This window comes from Apodemus sylvaticus, chromosome 6 (genome assembly GCF_947179515.1).
Source record: "Apodemus sylvaticus chromosome 6, mApoSyl1.1, whole genome shotgun sequence".
Lineage (NCBI taxonomy): Eukaryota > Metazoa > Chordata > Mammalia > Rodentia > Muridae > Apodemus > Apodemus sylvaticus.
The window spans coordinates 68209269-68232414 of NC_067477.1; the positions used below are offsets into that span (position 1 = coordinate 68209269).

Consider the following 23146-nt stretch of genomic DNA (forward strand, 5'->3'; position numbering starts at 1 on the left):
TGCACGTGTCACACAGACAGACCTACAGACAGGCAAAGCACCCATGTATAAATTAAAAACAGATCTTAAAAAAAAAAAGGTTCAAAGCCAGTCAGCCATAAAGTAAGTTTGAGGCTAGCCTGATCTACATGAAACACGATCTCAAAAAAGCAAGAAAAAACTAAAACAAAACCAAAAATATGCACTGTAAATATGTGTAAGCATTGACTGCCAATAAAAAAGCCAATGACCAATGAGCTGAGGCAGGAAATAGGAGGTGGGACATGGGTTGGAAGAGAGAGGATTCTGGGAAATAGGAAGAATATAAAAGGGGGAGAGCCTGGAGATGAGATGAGAGACTGTTAAGGAGACAGACACAAAACCTGCAGGTAGATGAACTTGGAGAGACAAGCAGGAAGTCACCGAGGAGATTTGAAGGAAGAAGGGACAGAAGGAGACTAACAACATGGCAGACATAAAAGAGTTTAAATAAGTTATGAAGTAGTCAGGGAAAGAGCCAAAGCTTATGACTAATCTCAGAGTCACGTTTCTGGGAGCCTGGGCCTGAAAGGAAAACTTGAACTATATTACATTTACAACTGTGTGCATATAAATATAGCACATACTAGAAAATATGCACTATCAAAATGTGTTTAGGGCTAAGTGTGGTGACACATGCCTGTAATCCTAGCAACTTGGGAGGCTGAGGCAGAATAGCATGTAGTTCTGGGCCAGCCTGGTGAGTTTCGGGCTATTCTATGTAATTGTGGTACTTTTGCAACTGAGTCCCTGCCTCTATTTTTTTTTAAAGTGGTTAGTTTCATTAGTAGTGAGAGAATGCTATAAAAGCAAACTATCTTTTGTTGCCTTTCAGATTAGTAGAGGTTAGGATGTAATTTAGGATGGGAAGGGGGAGCTGGCATTCTCATGCAGTGGTGCTAAATCTGAGGTGGCTGTGACCTCCTCTACCTGGTGGAATAATGTCCTTTAGTGTCCCCACTCCCATAAGTGGGCAAGACTTGTGCTTTGTTTCTGGACAACGGGATGACATTCTTGTGATTATATTATTTTGCTTGTGATTCCAAAGAGAGGAGGAGGAAAGAGGGAAGGAGAGAATGAGAGAGAAGAGAGGGTGAAGGGGAGGTGGAGAAAGGGAGGGATGGGCAGATGGATGAACAGGGACAGAGACAGACAGATGGACAGACAAAGAAGAGATGGACAGACAGAGACAGACAGACGGATGGACAGGCAAAGACACAGAGACGCAAATATAGAGAGAAGCCAAGTGAACTGCAAGCTGCCTCTAGAGCTAAGGGTTGGTTTCCAAAGCTGACACTCATACAGCCCCAAGGCAATTGTTTCTGCCAAAAACCTGAATAAGCCAGGAGGAGCTTTCTCACTGGAGGCCAAATCCCTGGTGGGAACAAGGATCTAATTGACATGTCAAATGCACTTTTATGAAACCTTGGGTGAAGGGCTCCTCTAAGCCTTGCTTCTGACTCACAGGAACTGCTTTTTATTCTCTTTCTTTCTTTCTTTCTTTCTTTCTTTCTTTCTTTCTTTCTTTCTTTCTTTCTTTCTTTCTTTCTTTCTTTCTTTCTTTCTTTTCTTTCTTTCTTCTTTTTTTTTGAGACAGGGTTTCTCTGTGTAGCCCTGGCTGTCCTGGAACTCACTCTGTAGACCAGGCTGGCCTCAAACTCAGAAATCTGACTGCCTCTGCCTCCCAGAGTGCTGGTATTACAGGCGTGCACCACCACTGCCCGGCTATTCTTTTCTTTAAAACATTTCTTGAGATTTGTTTTTATTTTTTGGTCAGTGTTGCCTGCATTTTTGTCTGTTTACCAGTGTATACAATGCTCTCAGAAGGTGTCAGATCCCCTTTAACTGGAGTTACAGATTGTAAACTGCCATGTGGAACTTAAGGCGAGGCCCTCTAGAAGAGGAGTCAGCTCTTAACCACTAGCCATGCCTCTAGCTTAACATTCCGAGACAGGGTTTCTGTATAGGCCTGGCTGTCCTGGAACTCAACTCTGTAGACCAGGCTGGTCTCCAACTCAGAAATCCGCCTGCCTCTGCCTCCTAAGTGCTGGGATTAAAGGCGTGCGTCACTACCGCCTGGCTTAGTTTAACATTCTTAAAAAAAAAAAACCGAATTAATTTTGTTATCATATAAAATGCTGAGCTTCACTATGACATTTTCACATATACATCACTCGCTGTACTTGGGTCAATTTGACTGCCTCCTCCACGTCTTCTCCTCCATGTCTTCTGTCTCCTTGCTGTTTCTCTTCATATTCCTAAATACCTTCTACTTTCCTGTAATGACTAGGGTAAAGAGCCTTATAGGGGTGCTGTGACACCTGGAAGGAGTCTGACATTGGCTGAGGCACTTGACTTTGGCCAAGGCCAAGGAAATGGGCTTCAGTCAAGAATCTAACGTTAGGCTACAATAGGTTAAGGTAGGAATTTTAATATTAGGGTGGAACAAAGGAAGTAGGCTTCAGGCAAGATTTTGGGATTGGACAAGGAAGTGGGCTCAGCTATTCGTCATTCTGACAGACCCTTGGAAACAACTGTCACTGTGGAGTAATCGTGGGACTTTGCTTATTGCCTTGACTATTTTGTGTTTATTGTCCTGCTTGATCGTCATTGTACTACTGTTGCTTTTAATGCTTGCATGTAATTAAAATGGTTTAAAAGTGGATTGGAAAATATTAAACCTGCCTTCCGTCTCAGAATTAATTGACTGGGGTCCTGCTACAATGTTGTCTATTTGTCTGTGCTGGAGAACCTGTTGACTGACTGAGCAGGCTTGGTCAGACTAGCTACTCTCTCTCTCTCTCTCTCTCTCTCTCTTAAATTTAGATTTTGTGTATGAATAAAAACAAGCAATAGTTTTTTTAGTCTAACAATTTGCTTAGTATGACAATATGACAATCTCCAGTTTTCTCTGCAAATGACTTAATTTCCTTCTTCTTTGTGGGTGAATGAAACTCCGTATATATAGTGCATTTTGTTTGTTCATGTCTGTTGATGGGCATTGGCTTTGTTTCTTATTGACTATTATGAACAGTACAGCCAACGTACAGTACCCATGTGGTGTCCTGACTCAGCTTGCTTCTGTTCTATATGGAGGAGTGGTGTAGCCGGGCCACACGGACATCCCCCATCTCTAGACTTTTGCTTTGTGACATATGTGTTTTTCTGAAGGTTATCATTCTTTTCCTCCCTCCCAGCCTCTTGGCCTTCTCTTTCCTTTTCTTGTTACAATGCCTAGGGTGGCCTGGTGTCTAAGGTTCAGTGATCTCCTGCTTTATTCTCCCCCGATTGGTGTTTTGATGACTGCCCTCCACATTAGAGTTTTAAAACCACCATCTATGGTTTTGGCTGGTCTGAAACAAGCTTTGTAGACTGGGCTGACTGTGAGCTCGCCAACATCTGTCCACCTCTGGGATAAAAATCCCAAGTGCTGGAATCAAAGGTATGTGCTATCTCAATTGCCAAATAGGAACTACTTTTACATTTTTCTTTTTGCCTGTTTGCCTGTTTGTATAGTAGAGGTGTTGAGTGTCTTTTTAGTTACTGCCTTTAGACCTTTTTGTTGTTTTTTGCTTTTATAAGACTTTTTTTCTTTTCTTTTCTTTTCTTTTCTTTCTTTCCTTTCTTTCTTTCCTTTCTTTCTTTCTTTTTTTGCCTTGGCTATCCTGGAACTTTCTCAACAGACCAGGCTGGCCTTGAACTCAGAGATCTGCCTGTCTCTCAAGTACTGGGAAAAAAGGTGTTTGCCACCATGCTCTGTCACCCTTTAAAACTTTTTATTAACTCTTTGTGAATTTCACATCATGTACCTCAATCCAACTCATCTCCCATACCTTCCACTCTGCCCTCCATCTTTGCACTCTCCCTCCCCCCCCCAAAAAAAATCCCAATCAACCAACCAAACAAAAGAATCTCCCAGTGGAAGCAGCAGTGTGTCTCAGTGAGTCATGCAGAGTATGGTTCAACCCAAGCAGTTTTACTTGTAAAGGTTCAAGGCAATGACTCACTGGTCTGCCTTGAGGCCTCTGGCTTCTGTGATTCTTATCACAGGGATCCTCCCGACACTCTGCAACAACTCGAGGTCTAAGAGGAGTGCCAGGGTTACAGGGGTGTGGCGCCATACCCAGCTTATCTATAATATTTTTTGGTGTTTTCCACCTCAATTTAGTTACAAAGACGAAAGAAAGTATCCCACATTGAAACAAAACAAAATAGCCCCCACCCCACAAGACAGAAACAACCATTCATTGGCTGTTCCCCACAGAAGTTGTCAACCTCACAGCATCTGGGCCTTTGGACTCATTTTCCATTGGTTTAGGGCATGGATTTTCCTGAGGTGTAGCGAGAAGAAGAGAAATGAGAGAACTTTTCTTCTGCAAGGCGTTTTTCTACTTTTTTTTTTTTTTTGGATGAGCACTTGCTGCCGTAAAGAATAAACTGCCACACCCATGCACATATGGGTGGCTCAAACTGGATTTATTGGGACCCCCCTCCCCCAAAAAAAGGACGTGAAGTTGGGTTGGGGAGTGTTGGGGTGATGGGGTAGGGAATGGGGATAGATGTGCTCACTCTTCTTTATCTACCTGTGTGAAATTATCAAGAATAAAGAAAACTGAAATCTCTAAAAAAAATTCAACCACATGCATCGGGCTAGGGTGAACTCATTTCTTTTCGACAAGTAGAAAAAGCTTAGTGCTGTAGGTTATTGTGTCGGACTGCGTTATCCATCAGAAAGTTCTCTGTGGCGTGAGATTCTGATGTATTTCCTGCCAGCTGTCTTTGGGCTGGTGCTTTATAGCACCCTTGTTCAGATAGGAAGAATCTGTGCTGGAGGATTTATGATGCCTAACCCAATTTCCCATCACTGTACCTTGACTTTGGCCTTAGAAGTTGTAGCCCATATAAAGCAATTGATGGCTACCCTCTGGAGGCAAATGACCCCCTTTAACTCCAGGGCAATAGCTAATAAGGTCTTGATAATTGTGACTCCCCCCACTGTCAGCTGTGACTTCCTGTACCTCTCTGAAGTTGCCTGGGATTGATGGATTCAACTTGTTTGAGAGGAAGTCACTCCTAGTGACTTTTCCCTTTATCCTTAGCCTTGCTGGGGCCCCTAGAATAGGAGTAATGAAGTCATTTTTCTTCCAGTGTGGTCTTCTATAATGAAATATGGTGTAAATTCATCTTCTCTTGAGCATACCATTTTTCCCTTGTCAGATCTGCAGTCTTTCCTTGACTGAACCAATTTGTTATCTACAAAAGCCTTGGCCTTGTATTTCCCTTTGATTCTAGAAACTCTGGGTTGGGCTGAAAGGAGCTTTCTGCTGTAAATTTAGTAGAGGGTCAGCTCTTTCCTCAACCAAGACATTGGGTCTCCCTTTTAATGAATTTGAGAGAAAAATAAATATATCTTATTGGTAACCCTCTGCAATGCTTCAAAGTGTTGGTTTTCAAGCACAGCTGGCTAAACCCCCCAGGCTATGCTGGGAGAAACTAAAACTAGTTTTTCTGTACATCCTACAAGTGAGAGATGCCTTAGTCATGATCAGAAACAAAGATGGGATGGTTTGGTTTTCCCCATTTAACTAAATCATCAGTCACCAATTTCTTTCATGCTCCGGCTTGTCTGAAGCAAGTGCTTATTTTATTTTACTTTTCCAGTTCTTTATAGATTCTGTACATTAATCCTTGGTTAGATGTGTAAAGATTTTCAGAAGGTTATTTCTTCTGTCTGCTGCTTTTCTTTTTGTCAAAGACAAAGGAAAATAATCAACTAGTGGCTCAAACCTCCTGAACTATGAGCTCGTGTGTCTTGTAAAAATAATAGAAAGCTGACTAATATGGTGCCATGCTATGGACTAAGAAACAGCCTTAGAAAATATAACACACCGGTTTGCAGTTACAGAGCTAGTCTGTCTGACTCCAGGCCCACATACTTTCTATTACTCGCCTACTTTGTACCATGCCAACCTTTGCCTTACTCAGGAGTCTTCTGCCTTTCTGTCATTCACAAACAACCCCCGTGAGGAGGAGACAGAAGAATATATTGCTTTTTAAATCAACCTTAGACATGTTGGCCAACTTTTTTTTTAAATTGTAATTGTTTTATTGGAAAACAAAATATACAACTTGGAATGGATTTGAGGCAAATTGTGCTCTAAGCAGATTTTCTTTAAGCGGCTAGACAAAGTTTAAAAAGCAAAAAACAATAAAAGAAAATGTTTCTGGTACAATACCAGCGGTACAAAAAAATAGTGTCTGAGTACCTGGATAAAACACCTGTTTTGCAATAGTGCAACTTTTAAGGACATATTCTTGACTGTCCACAGTCCATGCAGAGTTACAGCTCCACACTTCAACAATAACACGCTGACAGTTCCTAAAAGCCACATGCAACAGGTTACTTAATCAGTTCTCTAAAGTAAGGTTTAAGGACAATGACAGTAAGATAAGGGAAGAAAACATGGAGGAAGGAAGTCCTAATTACTATATATGCATATTTTTGACAGTGGGGGGGCCTTTTATAGATAAGTTACAAAGAAAAGGCAAATAAACAACTCTGTCCAAGAAATTCAACACATTCTGTACAGTGTCTTCACTTTGCTGTCATCATTTGTACAAACTCTTCATAGTTTACCTGATCGTCCCCATCAGCATCTGCTTCCCTGATCATTTCAACTTCTTCATCTGTTAACTTCTCTCCAAGGTTTGTCATCGCGTGGCGAAGCTCTGCTGCACTAATACAGCCATTGCCACCCTTATCAGGCACACAGCATGCTTCTCTAATTTCTTCTTCACTGTCTGTGTCTTTCATTTTTTCTTGCCATCATTGTCAGAAATTCAGGGAAGTCAATTGTGCCATTACCATCCGCATCTACTTCACTGATCATGTCCTGCAGCTCTGCTTCTGTGGGGTTCTGCCCCAGGGATCTCATCTGTTGTTATCCCATCCCCACCCTTGTCAAACGCTGAGAAAGCGTCTTTGAATGCTGCAATCTGCTCTTCAGTCAGTTGGTCAGCCATACTGCAAGGGCTACGGGTTTCCAAGATGTGACCAGACAACTGCTCTACTCACTTGCTCCACTTGGACTTGTTTTTTTTTCTTTTTGGACATGAGGTCTCACTGTGTTACCCTGGCTCACCTGCTACGTGTTATATAGACCACGCTGGCCTCAGGCTTGACAACGATTCGATCCTCCTGCCTCTGCCTCCTGAGTTCTGGTATTAAAGGTGTGTACCACCATTCCCAGAAATTTATACATGTTTTAAATATAGTGTCGCATAATATGTATTGAAAAAAACTTGTGGGCTGGAGAGCTGGCTCAACGGTTAAGAGCACTGACTGCTCTTCCAGAGGTCCTGAGTTCAATTCCCAGCAACCACATGGTGGCTCATAACCATCTGTAATGGGATTCGATGCCCTCTTCTGGTGTGTCTGAAGACAGCGACAGTGTACTCACATACATGAAATAAATAATTAAAAAAAAAAAAACCCAAACAACAACAACAACATCTTGATGGACATTAAGAGCATGCGTGTGTGATCCAACAACTCAGGGGCCCAAGGACTGGGGGTAAAGGCCAGCGCTGCAGCCTTGTCTGTATGCCCAAGGCCCCAGGCTCACCTCCCAGCATGGAAAACAACTTTTAAAGTAATCTTGCCTTTTTCCCTCTTACTTCATACTGTTTAAGTAATTTGTTATTTGCCATTAGTTGTTAAAGATTATAAATATATGTGTAAATTCCATTTTTAAAAAATTAAGGGGCTGGAGAGAATGCTCAGCGGTTAAGAGCACTGTCTGTTTTTCCAAAGGTCCTAAGTTCAAATTTCAGCAACCACATGGTGGCTCACAACTATCTGTAACAAGATTCGATGCCCCCTTCTGGTGTGTCTGAAGACAGCTACAGTGTACTTACATATAATAACAAATAAAAATAATAAAAAAAGAATTAAAGTATAATTTTAGCCTCGGTGCTCAAGCTATATGTAGTGGGCTAAGGGAGAAAGCCAGTGGGTCTGTTCTAGTTTAAATGTGGTTCATCTATTCAGTGGAGAAGTGGAGATAAAGGAATTAATATATATTTAAGGTTAGGGTGATGCACAAGGCACTTGGAACCCCTGCTAAGTCTCCCTGTTAATGAGCGGTGTGCAGGATGTTGCAGATTCAGGGGCACAGGATGTTAGTTCCTGGGCTGGTGTTAGTTTTCTTCCTGTGGGCTGCTACTACAAGAGGGTTAGTTGGCCACCGTGTATATAGGGCGGTCGGTCAATCATGGTGTTCTTCCTGGACTTCTGAATGGAAAGATCATTTGTTTCATTTTTATCTTCTTGGTCCGGGCTAGTGTCCAGTTCAAAGTTAGTCAATGTCTTATTAGACGACTCTATACCAAGGATATCACTAAATCACTAGGATGGTGACCGTACCAGAACAAGCAATTTCTTTATTTAAAGATAATCAAACTGCATAGAAATTGGGTAGCTTTTTTTTTTTTTTTTTTTTTTTTTTTTTTTTTTTTTGCCAGTGAGGGATTAGGAGCTGAAAAGCCATATAGTGTCTGAAGCTGCCACAGTCCCTCAAAGCTCAAGCAAGCTCAAGTCAAGAGGACTAGGCTAACACATTTTACACCACTGTGTGTTCCATTGACCAAACAGGAAAGCAGCAACAGGCCCTTTCTCACGGGAGCCTGGAAACTTCTTTGCTTCTTGGTGATGGGCATATCCTGTCATCACTTCTGCATGCCACACTGCCATGATGGTTTCTTCTTCATCTCCAGTGCTCTTCTTATCTCCATGTCCACTAATTAAAATGCATTGAGTGAGTGGTTTTCTCTTGTAACTGAGTCTGACTAATATAACAGGATGCTAGACCTGACTTCCCGGTTGTTCCTCAGAGCCCTGACAGATGACAAATGTAGCCACTTCCTCGTTTAAATGTTGGAACAACTATGTGACACTTGCTAAGAGATTAGGGAACTGGCATTTGCCAGTAGTGGCTCTTGATTTGTTCCAGGTGAGGGTGAAGAGGGTTAGGGAAAAGGATTCACCCCTCAGGGAAGGAGGGTCGGTTTTTGTGCTTTGCTGGGAAGACCATTTGCTCAAGGGTTCAGGGAAGAGCCTTCAGAGTTCCACAACTGTGAGGACTGGGCCCGAGGAGAGAGGCCCACTCAGGTTATCTTGGAAGGACCTGAAGGGTAAGTAAGGCAGATCCAATATGGCAGGGCTGAGGGGACAGCAACAGTAGGCAGTTGAAGGACACCCTACCTGTGCTGGAGTCTATCACAGTCCTCATGGAGAGAGGAGAAAGATCCAACAACTGTGCATCTGCTGCTCACTTGACCAATAGAACAAGAATAACATGATTCATATCCTATCCAACCCCCACCCCTTCTCCTCTCTCTCGACCCAGAGAGGTGTTGGAGAGAGCTGAGGGATAGGGGAAGAGGCATAGAACACATTGACTATATTTACTTTTTAATCCCTAGCCAGTTTCTCAATTGGAGAGAGTTCCTAATTTGGGGTATCGGAACATTTCCATTGGGTAAGGGTTTTGTAGGTAGGCTGTTGAACAACACCAGGATTTATGCCTAAAATTTTTCCTTGGCTGGAGAGTGGACTAATCAAAGGCCAGGATGGAAATTGTCCACACAGTGGCTTTACAGGAACTGTCATGCTTTGAGGTCATTGAATTCTGCACCTGACCCAGTGGGACTTGGATAAGGCCACAGAGTCATTTCAAATTGTGTGTAAATGTTTACAGTGCTTCCTGAGTAATTACACATGGAATAATCACAGATTATCTAGGTAATCACAGACATATAATATTCATACTATTTTAAACATTTTTTTAAAGTTTTTTCTTTTTCTTAAAGGGGAGAGTGCAAACGCAGTCCCCCACTACCACAAATTAAGCAGTCGAGTTTCCCGCATTTGGGGAAATCGCAGGGGTCAGCACATCCGGAGTGCAATGGATAAGCCTCGCCCTGGGAAAACCAGGTATCTCCCCTGCCAAGTAAGTATATATATTTATACTATTAATATACCATTTAATCCGTGTCTTAGTTAGGGTTTCTATTGCTGTGAAGAGATACCATGACCAAGGCAACTCTTATAAAGGAAAACATTTAATTGGGGCTGGCTTACAGATTCAGAGGTTCAGTCTATTATCATTATGGTGGGACATAGCTCTGTGCAAGCAGACATGATGTTGGACAAGCTGAGATCTGCATCTTGATCCATAGGCAGCAGAAGGAAACTGCTTCACTGAGTGTATCTTGAACATATATAACTTCAAAGCCCAACTCCACAGTGACACACCTCCTCCAACAAGGCCACACCTACTACAACAAGGCCACTAAGGCCACACCTACTATAACTAGGCCACACCTACTACAAGGCCACAAATCCTAATAGTGCCACTCCCTATGGGCCAAGTTTTCAAACACTGGAGCCTAGGGGCACCATACATATTCAAACCATCACAATCAGTAAACATTTAGTAAAACCACCTGGGGACAGCTAAAAGCTGCTCTTTCAAGAACATGCTGGCTAACTGTAACTGTTGGAAAGCTGAGGCAGGAGGGTTACAAATGTGCAGACTTCAAGGCTAGCCTGTCTCATAGAACAAACACTGGAGCAAGCAGCTAGCCTGTCTCATAGAACAAACACTGGAGCAAGCAAAAAACAAGCTCCCCCTCCCTTTTTTTTTTTTTTTTTTTTTTTTTTTTTTACTTTAGGGCCTTGTACATAGTATACATCCCCAGTCCTACCCTGGGACAGCAGCAGGACCACAGCAACTTTGAGGCCAGCCTGGTCTCATAGTTCCAAGTTCAGAATCTACCAAGAAAGAACCCATTTCAAAAGATTCAACATGGCCGGGCGTGGTGGTGCACATCTTTAATCCCAGCACTTGGGAGGCAGAGGCAGGCGGATTTCTGAGTTCGAGGCCAGCCTGGTCTACAGGACAGCCAGAAAAAACTTAAAAAACCAAAAGACCCTACACATGGGGCGGTGGTGGCACACACCTTTAATCCCTGTCTCGAAACCCTGTGAGGGGGGGGGGAGGGAATATATTTTAAGTTTTCCTGAGGAGGTGTGTCTTTTAAAGAGAAGCACCCATCTTTCAGTGCCCCACCTAGAGTTCTCCCTCGAGTAGGCTGGGCTCAGGGTGAAAGCTGCAGGAATTTATCTGTTTGATGATTTGGGCGGTTCAGAGGAAGCTCGGTACCCCATAAGGAAATCTTTTATAAATCTTCATAAAGATAGATGTGTAGATGTGGGAGTAACCTGATGGGGTCACTCACGCCTGTAAAGTGAGAACTGGGGGATCAGGAATTTAGGGCCAGCCTGCTGTATGTGGTGAGACCATGTTTCAAAGTAGCAGGGGGACAAAAGGTAGCCAGCCAGCCAGTCAGCCAGCAAGCAAAAAACTACTGAAAAAAAGCAAGGTTTTTTTTTTTTTTTTAAATTTGTGTTCAATATATAGCATAAGTGAGACAAGCTAAAGCTTTGTAAGATCTTGGACTTGGTTTAAATATTATATTACATGAATAGTACATGATATGATTTTAAAACCACAAGTAGTTAAATTTTTAAATAAAATCAGAGGCTAGGAGATGGCTCTGTTAGCAAAAGGTATGTAGGAGGACCTGAGTTTGATCCCCAGGACCCATATAGAAATCCAGGTATGTTACCATGTGTTCATAATCTAAGTTCTGGGTCTAAGTTCTGGGAAGGCAGAGACAAAAGGATCCCGTAGATCATTAGCCAGCTGCTATAACTAGCTGGTTACGGGCTCCAGATTCAAAGAATCTCAAAAAAAAAAAAAAAAGTGCTGTGAGGAGAGACCATGACTGACAACTCTTCTAAAGGACAATAACATTTAATTGGGGCTGGCTTACAGTTTTAGAGTTACAGCTTTCAGTTTAGCCCATTATCAGCATGGCGGCGTGCAGGCAGACGTGGTGCCCGAGAAGAAGCTGAGAGTTCGACATCTGGATTAGCAGGCAGCAAGAAGTGAACTGGTTTGAGTTTCTGAGACCTCAAAGTCCTTCCCCCAAATGACACACCTTCTCCAAGAAGGCCACACTTCCTCCAACAGGGCCACAGCTCCTAATAGTGCCACACCAGTGGCAAACATATGAAGACATGAGTCTATGGGGGCCATTCCTATTCAAACCGCCACGGTATGGGTGGTGAGAATATGGGTTTAGCAGGTTTGAATGAAAACTATCTCCCAGAGGCTCAGGTATTTGAAGACCTGGTCCCCAGTTGGTGGCACTGTTTGGAGAGGCTATGGTGTCTTCAGCAGGTGGAGCTCTGCTGGGCAAGTGTGACACTGGAGGCAGGTTTCAGAGTTTAAACTCTCACTCTATTTCCAGTTGGCTCTGTGTGTGTGTGTGTGTGTGTGTGTATTTGTGCTTGGAGATATGCTCTGGTTGTCATCTGCCACACCTCTCCATCACTTCAGACCCTCCCTTTGGAACCTTAGGCCAAAAATCAACCCTCTCTTCCATTAGTCACATTTGGTCATGGTATCTAATCATGGCAACAGAGAAGAGAGTAAAGGGATTTAGCATAGAAGCCTTAGGACTTGAATTCATGTGTGCTTTGTATGCACTCAATAATAAACAAACAAACAATAACTAGTAGGTAGATAAATAGAAAAATAAATAAAATAAGGTGGAGAGTAACTGTGGAAGACACATAATATTGATCTCAGGCCTATATACACACATACACACACATACACACATACACATACACACATACACACACATATACACATACATACACACACATACACACACACATATACACATACACACATACATATATACACACACACACATACACACACATACACACATACACACACATACACACACATATACACATACACACATACACACATACACATACACACACATACACACACACCATACATGCAGACATGAACATGTAATGCATACACATACACACATATACATAATCTAAGACTCAGATGAGAACGATTAGAAAACTGGTTAGTAGCCAGGTGGTGGTGGCGCACGCCTTTAATCCCAGCACTTGGGAGGCAGAGGCAGGCAGATTTCTGGGTTTGAGGTCAGCCTGGTCTACAGAGTGAGTTCCAGGACAGCCAGGGCTACACAGAGGTCTCAAACCTCCACCCCCCCCAAAAAAAACCTGGTTATTAATATTCTTAGCAAGGAGAGTAGGTTTTAGTGGTAAAACAAGTCAGAAGTATGCTTAGTTAGGGTTTTTATAGCTGCGATAAAACACCATGACCAAAAGCAACTTGGAGAGGAAAGGGTTTATTTCAGCTTACAGCTACATGACATTGTCATCACGGAGGGAAGCCGGGGCAGGAACCTAACCAGGGCAGGAACCTGAGGCAGAGCGGACACACATGGGGAGTGCTGCTTACTGGATGGCTCCTCGCGACGTGGCTCACACACTCGCACACACCACCAGCTCAGAGGTAGTCCTGTCTACAGGGAGCCGGGTTTGTTTGCATCAACTATCAGTCAAGAAAATGTACCACAGGCTTGCCCACAGGCCAATCTGGGAGAGGCATTTTCTCAATTGAGTTTCTTTCTAACACCAGCTTGTGTCAAGATGGCATTAAAAACTAGCCAGCACCACAACAGGCCATGGTCTTCGCACAGGAATTCATATTCTTTTGGTTATTAACTTACGAAAGACTATCAGGCCACAGATACAGAAGAAAATCTATGGAAAACTGACATGTGTGCTGGGCAGTGGTGGCGCACGCCTGTAATCCCAGCACTCTGGGAGGCAGAGGCAGGTGGATTTCTGAGTTCCAGGCCAGCCTGGTCTACAGAGTGAGTTCCAGGATAGCCAGGGCTAAACATAGAAACCCTGTCTCGAAAAAAAACAAAATCCAAAAAACCAAAAAAAAAAAAAAAAAAAAAACCCAAAAAACAAAAACAAACAAAAAAAACCCTGACATGTCTACTCAAATTGGAGTGCTATATGACTACAGCTAAAATAAGGGGTAACAACATAGTTTTAAATATTAAACATGATGCCCTGTGTGCAGGGCATTATCATAATGGAGCTGATTGGTGAGGATGACTCAGGCAAAGGGTGGATATTAGCTCTTCAGACAGTGATGTGCAGATCTCTCCCAGAAAAGAGTCATTTTCCTCCAAGCCCCGTTCCTCAAGGCGTGTGGAAATGTCAATTGTTTCTACAGTTTCCACTCCAAGAAGCTTTTATTCATAATCCCCAGGAATTCACCCCTAACAGACTACAATAAAACGTAAAATTAATGGTGATGACATTTTGGATCTAAATTACTGCCTTCATGCTTTAAATAATTGCCTGCTGTTCCCATGCAAGGGACTTATGGGTTTTTTTTTTTTTTTAATATTTCATTTCTTTCTTTTTCCCCATTTCGTTTCTTATCTGTCATCTCCATGGCATGCCTAGCTCCTTGTCCCTTACAATGGAGTACTGGGTGACTCTCCTTTGCTCCTTCCAACTCTCCTCATAGGGCCCTGAGATCTGCCTCTGATTAAGGCCTTCCTCGATGCCTACTGAACCTCCAGCATGCCAGGCCAGCGCTACCCATTGAGCCACATTCTCTAGCAGGCACTTGCTCTGGTTAACAGAATGAAGGAAAAGGAAACCTCTGAATGAAAACCTTGACACGGTGCTCTGGTGTCCTGGCCTGTTGTCTCCTGGACTCCTGTCCTACAAGGCTGTGAGGGAAGACATAGGGAGAACAGCTCCGGTTGCAGGAAGTGACCTCTGACCTTACCAGTTAAGTGAGGGTACCAGGAATGAAGGCAGTGTCTTTTTAGTCTTCAGGTGGCAGATTTCCTTCAGGGACTTTCTCAGTGCTGCTGAGAATCAAGTCCTTAGTGTTGGCTGCTATAGCGAGCCCTTCCTTTGAGGCCCGTTAAACACTAGTCATGGTATTCATTCAATATTGTGTTTCAGAGAAAGTGGCCTTCAAGGCTGGGCTTGATGGTGTGCCTTTAATCATACACAGCCTTGGGAGGCAGAGGCAGGAGCAGCCAGAACTACATTGACAGAACATCCCCCAAACCCCCAAAAGAGGGAATGAAATGGCTGATAAGCACCGTGGTACACAAGTCTGAAATCTCAGCACTCTGGAAGCTGAGGCCGGAGTCTCTTGAGCCAGGGTTTTACAGCAAGAGCTTGTCCCAGTGTACCGGCTGGTTTTGTGTGTCAACTTGACACAGGCTGGAGTTGTCACAGAGAAAGGAGCTTCAGTTGGGGAAATGCCTCCATGAGATCCAACTGTGGGGCATTTTCTCAATTAGTGATCAAGAGGGGAGTACCCCTTGTGGGTGGTGCCATCCCTGGGCTGGTAGTCTTGGGTTCTACAAGAGAGCAAGCAGGCTGAGCAAGCCAAGGGAAGCAAGCCAGTAAGAAACATCTCTCCATGGCCTCTGCATCAGCTCCTGCTTCCTGACCTGCTTGAGTTTCAGTCCTGACTTCCTTTAGTGATGAACAGCAGCATGGAAGTGTAAGCTGAATAAACCCTTTCCTCCCCAACTTGCTTCTTGGTCATGATGTTTGTGCAGGAAGAGAAACCCTGACTAAGACAAACTGGTACCAGCATAGTGGGGTATTCCTGTGACAACCTGACCATGTTTTGGGGAGGACTGTGGAAGGACTTTGGAACTTTGGGCTAGATGGTCCATTCAGTGTTGAGACCTCTGTGAGATGTTGTGTAGGAGCTTGGAAGATACGGTTGAGAACAGTGCCGAAGATGGAGGTCTGGCTTGTGACATTTCAGAGGGAAGATTAAAGATTCTTATCAGGGCTGTCGTTGTTTTGATTGTGAAGATTCTGTGGTCTTGGTTAGCTGGGGCTGAAGAATCAGCTGTGATTAACAAGATACCAGAATCACTAAAGCAAACCTTTGTGTTACTGGGACTATTGATGCTGGCTAGCTGGAGCTAAGAAATTAGCGGTGATTAAGAAGAGACCAGCATCACTGAGGTGAAATCTTCTGGGAAGTGTTTTCTGAGAGCACAGAGGCTGTGTTCCAGAGATAGCCACAGTTGTACTTAGTGCTGTGGCTGGACTTGGTACTGTGTAAGAGTCACCTAGGTGGTAGTGGTTTTGAAGGCATGAAGGGGTCATGGAGAGCAGCTGAGACTTGGCACTGTGAGAGGCTGCTGAAGGCCATTGGTGAAGGTGCAGCCTCAGTTGCAATTGATGGCCCAAGACTTGAAGGGGTCATGCATAGGAGCTGAGGCTTGTCACCATGAAGAGAGCCTATGAGAGAGACTATAGGTGAAGCCTAGTTACAGCGGAAGATAGCAGTGTTTTGGAGATGCCAGTACCATGAGATGACCACCAAGAACAGCAGCAGCAGTGGAGTACAGGCAACTGGAGCCTAGAAGACAAGGTGTGTGCTACAAAGGGCAGAGCTGGAGAAGTGTCCCAAGCTCTTGGAGGAGCCTCGAAGATTGTGAGTTGGATCCCAGACATTGAACCATTGGAGTTTGAGTTTTGCTTTTGATTGTGACTATGCCCTGATATTTTTTTCCTCCTGAAGGAAGAAAGTATTTTAGTGGAGCCCATAGTTAAGAGACTTTTTTTTTTTTCCGAGACAGGGTTTCTGTGTGTAGCCCCGGCTGTTCTGGAACCCACTCTGTAGACCAGGCTGGCCTCAAACTCAGAAATCTGCCTGCCTCTGCCTCCCAAGTGCTGGGATTAAAGGTGTGCGCCACCATCGCCCGGAGACTTTGATTTTTTTTTTTTTTGGATTTGTTTTTTTCGAGACAGGGTTTCTCTGTATAGCCTTGGCTGTCCTGGAACTCACTTGGTAGACCAGGCTGGCCTCGAACTCTGAAATCCGCCTACCTCTGCCTCCCAGAGTGCTGGGATTACAGGCATGCGCCACCATCGCCCGGCTTTTTATTTTTATTTTTATTTTTTTTGAGACTTTGAATTTTTAAAAGACTTTGAATTTTAAAAGATATTGGATATTTTAAAGGGATTGAACTTTTTTTTTTTTGGTTTTTTGAGACAGGGTTTCTCTGTGTAGTCCTGGCTATCCTGGAACTCACTCTGTAGACCAGGCTGGCCTTGAACTCAGAAATCCACCTGCCTCTGCCTCCCAAGTGCTGGGATTACAGGCATGCGCCACCATGCCTGGCTTTTTATTTTTATTTTTATTTTTTTTGAGACTTTGAATTTTTAAAAGACTTTGAATTTTAAAAGATATTGGATATTTTAAAGGGATTGAACTTTTTTTTTTTTTTTTTTTTGGTTTTTTGAGACAGGGTTTCTCTATGTAGTCCTGGCTATCCTGGAACTCACTCTGTAGACCAGGCTGGCCTCGAACTCAGAAATCCACCTGCCTCTGCCTCCCAAGTGCTGGGATTACAGGCGTGCGCCACCATGCCCGGCTGGGATTGAATATGTAAAAACTATGGGACTTTTAAGGTTATTTAGATCTTGGGGATGAATAAGAAAGTAAGGGTTGAGGCTTAGTAGTGATGTGTTTGTGTGTCAAGTTGACATGGGGTCAATTGTACTGGTTGTTTTTGTGTGTCAACTTGACACAGGCTAGAGCTGTCACAGAGAAAGGAGCTTCGGTAGGGGAAATGCCTCCATGAGATCCAACTGTGGGGCATTTTCTCAATTAGTGATCAAGGTGGGAGGGTCCCTTGTGGGTGGTGCCATCCCTGGGCTGATATTCTTGGGTTCTTTAAAAGAGTAGGCTGAGCAAGCCAGGGAAAGCAAACCAGTAAGAAACATCCCTCCATGGCCTCTGTATCAGCTCCTGCTTCCTAACCGGTTTGAGTTCCAGTCCTGACTTCCTATAGTGATGAACTGCAACGTGGAAGTGTAAGCTCAATAAACCCTTTCCTTCCCAACTTGCTTCTTGGTCATGATGTTTTTGTAGGAATGACTAAGACACCCAGAAGCAGCTATGAGCCCTGGCTTTATACTGTACCAAGATTGTTCACTTTTGCTGATGGTGTGGTGGCAAGTGGGTGTCTGTGGTTGGCCTGTGCCATGTGTTGGAGGGCAGGTCTGTGGGTGGCATGGTGGTCCAGAGGTCTGTCTGTCTTCCTCCTCCTGGATTGATTTTGATTTGATTTCTTTTTTTTTTTTAAAGATTTATTTATTATATGTAAGTACACTGCAGCTGTCTTCAGACACACCAGAAGAGGGCATCAGATCTCTTTAAGGATGGTTGTGAGCCACCATGTGGGTGCTGGGATTTGAACTCATAACCTTTGGAAGAGCAGTCGGTGCTCTTACCCACTGAGCCATCTCTCCAGCCCCTTGATTTGATTTCTATGAATACTAGGACTAAGACAGCTTTGGCTACCATGCCAGGCATCAAGCTAGGATGAATAAAGAACTGCCCTGCTCTGCTCTGGACTGATCTAAGAACACCACCACCACCACCACCTCCACCACCACCACCACCACCACCCCCCCCACCCCCCCCCACCACCTCCACCTCCACCACCACCACCACCACCACCACCACCTCCACCACCACCACCACCACCTCCACCACCACCATCACCACCTCCACCACCACCACCACCACCTCCACCACCACCACCACCACCACCTCCACCACCACCACCACCACCACCTCCACCACCACCTCCACCACCACCACCACCACCACCACCACCACCACCGAGGTGTGTCTGTGCTCATTGCCTAGGGGAGGGTGTTATAGTTTATACTTCATCTTAAAGTACCTTCTTTCTTTTTTTTTTAGATTTTATTTATTTTATATCTATGAATATACTGTAGCTGACTTCAGACACATCAGAAGCGAGCATCAGATCCCATTACAGATGGTTGTGAGCCACCACGTGGTTGCTGGGAATTGAACTCAGGACCTCTAGAAGAGCAGTCAGTGCTTTTAACCACTGAGCCATCTCTCCAGATTAAAGCACTTTCTGAGACTACAGATATGGAAGGTTTGTCTTGGCAATGGTGATGGTGGTCACAGCCCTTAGATGGCATGGCTCTAAATGTTGGCTTGTCATTGGTGGTGATTCTGCATAGAGTCCTCAGCCTTGTGAACCCTGTTTTCCAGGTTCTCTTGACTTGGGCTTTCTCAAACTGTTCCCTTTAGAAAATGTTTTAAAATTGAGATTTATTATTTATAATTGTGTGTGTGTGTGTGTCTGTGTGTCTGTCTGTGTGTCTGTCTGTCTGTCTGCCTGCCTGCCTGCCTATTAGAGTGTGTGCCAGCATTCAGGTGCCTGTGGAAGTCAGAAGAAATCTGGAGTTGCAGAGGATGTGAATGCTGGGTGCTGGGAACTGGACTCCATCCTCTGCAAGAGCAGCAAGGGTTCTTAACAGATGAGCCATCTCTGGAGTCCGCTTTTCCCTTTTTTGAATGATTTTTTGTTTTTTTTTTTGATAGTGGGGAGAGGAAAAAAAGTAATTTTCTTTTTATTGTGCAAAATGTTTTATCTGTTTTCAGCCAATTTTTTCCCCTAAGACAGGGTTTCTCTGTGTAGCCCTGGCTGTCCTGGAACTCATTTTGTAGACCAGGCTGGCCTGGAACTCAGAAATCCACCTGCCTCTGCCTCCCAAGTGCTGGGATTAAATGACCTACTGCCCAGCTCATTTTCTTAAATTTGTGTAGTGTGAATCTCCTCATATCCTATAGAAATAGAAGTCATTTTTGTGTGGGTGAGATGGCTCTGCAGAAAAAGGCATTTGTGGCCAAACCTGATGACCCTGGACCCATAGAGTGGAATGATAGAACTGGCTCTCAGAAATTGTCCTCTGACCTTAATAAATAAGTTACACACACACACACACACACACACACACACACACACACACACACACACACGAGGACATTTCAGATCAATGCTTCAGGCAGGTGGGCAGAGCCATACCTGGTCTACATTCTGACACTGTGGCCTTGCCACTCCTGGGGTTCTGTCTCCTAATCTCAGTTAATTGCCTCAGAAAGAAGGTGAAAGAGACAGCCTTGTGGAGGGAGCAGATGCCAGTTTAGTTTTAACTTTACTGTCAAAAAGCAGAAGAAAATGCTTGATTCAAGGTGACACCAAGGACCAGGATTTTGTTATTATTTTTTTATTTATTTTTTTTGGTTAAATTTAGTGCCTGCCCCAAACACCACGGATAAAATGAGACCAAAATTGTATTTGCTTATTTTGGCTCTTTACTGTTGCTTTATTGGAAATAGCTAAAAGGTTCATTGTGTGAAGTTTCTACCAAGAAAAGGGCTCATGACTTCAGATACAGATATTTGGTTGGACTATTTTGACATTAACTTAGAGAAAGCTGGCATATTTTGCTTTTCTTTTGCGTTTTCAGGGGGTCAGCAAGATGGCTCAGCATAAGAGGAAAACCAATCCACCAACCAACCAACCAATAAACACCCCAAACCAAACAAAACTCCCAAACAACACAAAAGGTGGTTCAGTGGGCAGAGCAGTTGCTATGCAAACCTGGTGACTCAAACTCAGGAACCCAAGTAAAGGTGGAAAGAAACTGTCCTCTGACTTCATGCACACACATACACACACACACACACACACACACACACACACTAATAAATAACTAAATTTAAAATGCACCGAAGCAGTCCATGTAAGCCCGTGTGTAGTAAAGGTGCACTCAGGCCGGCTACCATGGGAGGATTCTGCCTGAGGGGAGCGCTGTGAACCAGGAGGCCTTGCCCAGGGAATCCAAGTCCCCTTCTGTTTTACTGCTCAAATCTAAATGAATGGTTTTGCTAGTAAATAACTGCTTTTTCCCTAGGAGATAACTTGTACTTTAGAAATGCCTTTTGAAAACACTTATGCAGGGGCGGTGGTGGCGCACACCTGTAATCCCAGCACTTGGGAGGCAGAGGCAGGTGGATTTCTGAGTTCGAGGCCACCCTGGTCTACAGAGTGAGTTCCAGGACAGCCAGGGCTACACAGAGAAACCCTGTCTGGAAAAAAACAAATCCAAAAAACCAAAAAAAAAAAAAAAAAAAAAAAAAGAAAGAAAGAAAGAAGAAAAAAGAAAGAAAGAAAACACTTATTTTGCTTAGCAAGTTTATAGCCATTTCAACCAGTGATTCTTTCATTTCTTTTCTGTCTTTTTTTTTTAATTGGTTATTTTATTTATTTACATTTCAAATGTCCTCCTTCTTAGTTTTCCCTCCACAAATCTCCTATCCTATTCCCCCTTCCCCTGCTTCTATGAGGGTGCTCCCCACCTACCTACCCACTCCCACTTCCCCCTCCCTAGCATTCCCCTATACTGGGACATCGAGCCTCCACAGGACCAAGGGCTTCCCCTCCCATTGATGCCAGACAAGACCATCCTCTTCTACATATGCATCTGGAGCCATGTCTTTGGTTGGTGGTTTAGTCCCTGGGAGCTCTGGAAGTTCAGTCAGTTGATATTGTTTCAACAAGTGATTCTTAACCTGTGGGCCACAACCCCTTTGGGGAATCAAATGACCCTTTTACAGGGGTCATATATCAGATATCCTGTACATCAAATATTTATATTACAGTTCATTACAATAGCAAACTACAGTTATGAAGTAGAAACAAAAACATGTGTCACCACTGTCCAGCGTTGGGACCCTTTTTATAGTCAGAATTTTCATTCAAACATTTTTATGGTTGGGATCACCACAACATAAGGAACTGTATTAAACGGTCATTAGGAAGCAGCATTAGGAAGGTTGAGAACCACTGATTTAGATTAGACCTTTCCAACAAAGATGTGTCTTAATCTGCTTCTAGGGCTGTGTTAGACACTATGACCAAAAGTAACTTGGGGAGGAAAACGTTTACTACATCTTACACTTATAGGTAATTGTATCACTAAAGAAAGTCAAGGCAGGAACTCAAGGCAGAACCTAGAGGCAGAACCAAAGGGAGACATTGGAGGAGTGCCGCTGATTGGCCTGCTCCTCAAGGCTTGCTCAGCTTGACCTCTCATTCTGTCCGGGACCACTTGCCCAGGGCGACCGCACCCGCAGTGGGCTGGGCCCTTCCACATCAAATATTAAATCACGAACATGCCCTATAGACAATCTAATGTGGGCATTTTAATCGAGATTACTCCTTCCCAGATGATTCAAGCTGGCAGCAAAATTAACCAGTGCAAGCACTGTTGTTTAGATATTTTTTAAAGAAGAGGCAGATTTCAGCTCTGGCATAGTGGATATTGCGACCATCCGCTCCTATTTTCCCAAAGTAAGGGCATTTTTCAAGACAACCAAGATGTCATTTTGCATCAAAGAAAATGTACATTTTCACAAAAATATTACTAAAATATCTTGTCTATATTCAAATTCCTCCAAACTGTTCTTTACAGATTTTTTTTTTTTTAAATTGGGCTCTAATCAAAGTTCATGTATTATCATTGATTCCCACTTGTTCAACTTTCCTTGGACCTGAGTCCTTAGGGTGTCCCCGCCATTGTCCTCCAGACAGCCTCCACTCCAGACTTGGGTTAGATTTAGGTCAGTTACTTCCAGCTGGTAACTAGTAAGCAATGTCTGACCTGTCCTAGGTCACACTAGAGTGATTCTCTGTTATGGTTCATTCATTACCCCCCTCCCCCGCCTTTTTTTTTTTTTTTTGACTCAGGGGTCTCATTTAGCACAGTTTGACCTTGAACTCCATATGTAGCCTGGAATGACCTTGAATTCTTCATCCTCCTGCCCCCACCTCCTGAGTATTACGATTATAGATGTTCCATCAACATGCCTCGCTGGGACCCTTTTTGTTTTTTGTTTTTTTTTTTTGTTTGTTTTTTTTTTGTTTTGAGACAAGGTTTCTCTGTGTAGCCCTGGCTGGCCTCGAACTCACTCTGTAGATCAGGCTGGCCTCGAACTCAGAAATCTGCCTGCCTCTGCCTCCCAAGTGCTGGGATTAAAGGCATGTGTCACCACTGCCCAGCGTTGGGACCCTTTTTATAGTCAGAATTTTCATTCATACATTATAAACTATCTATATGTTTACGTCTAAGAAAACCCCACATATATGTTTTGTGTATATATATATATATATATATTCCAAAAACTGACACGTTCTGGGTCATTCAATTGTAAAGTATGGTTTTATATAAATAGATTTCATGTTATTTATTTAC

General features: G+C 43.6%; 2 pseudogenes; both read right to left on the reverse strand.

Moving 5' to 3' along the window:
* Nucleotides 1-6613: 6613 nt before the first annotated feature.
* LOC127687341 (calmodulin-1-like) lies at nt 6614-7041 on the reverse strand (annotated as a pseudogene).
* Nucleotides 7042-9885: 2844 nt separating this feature from the next.
* On the reverse strand, nt 9886-10036 carry LOC127688165 (uncharacterized; annotated as a pseudogene).
* Between the last annotated feature and the right edge of the window lie 13110 nt (nt 10037-23146).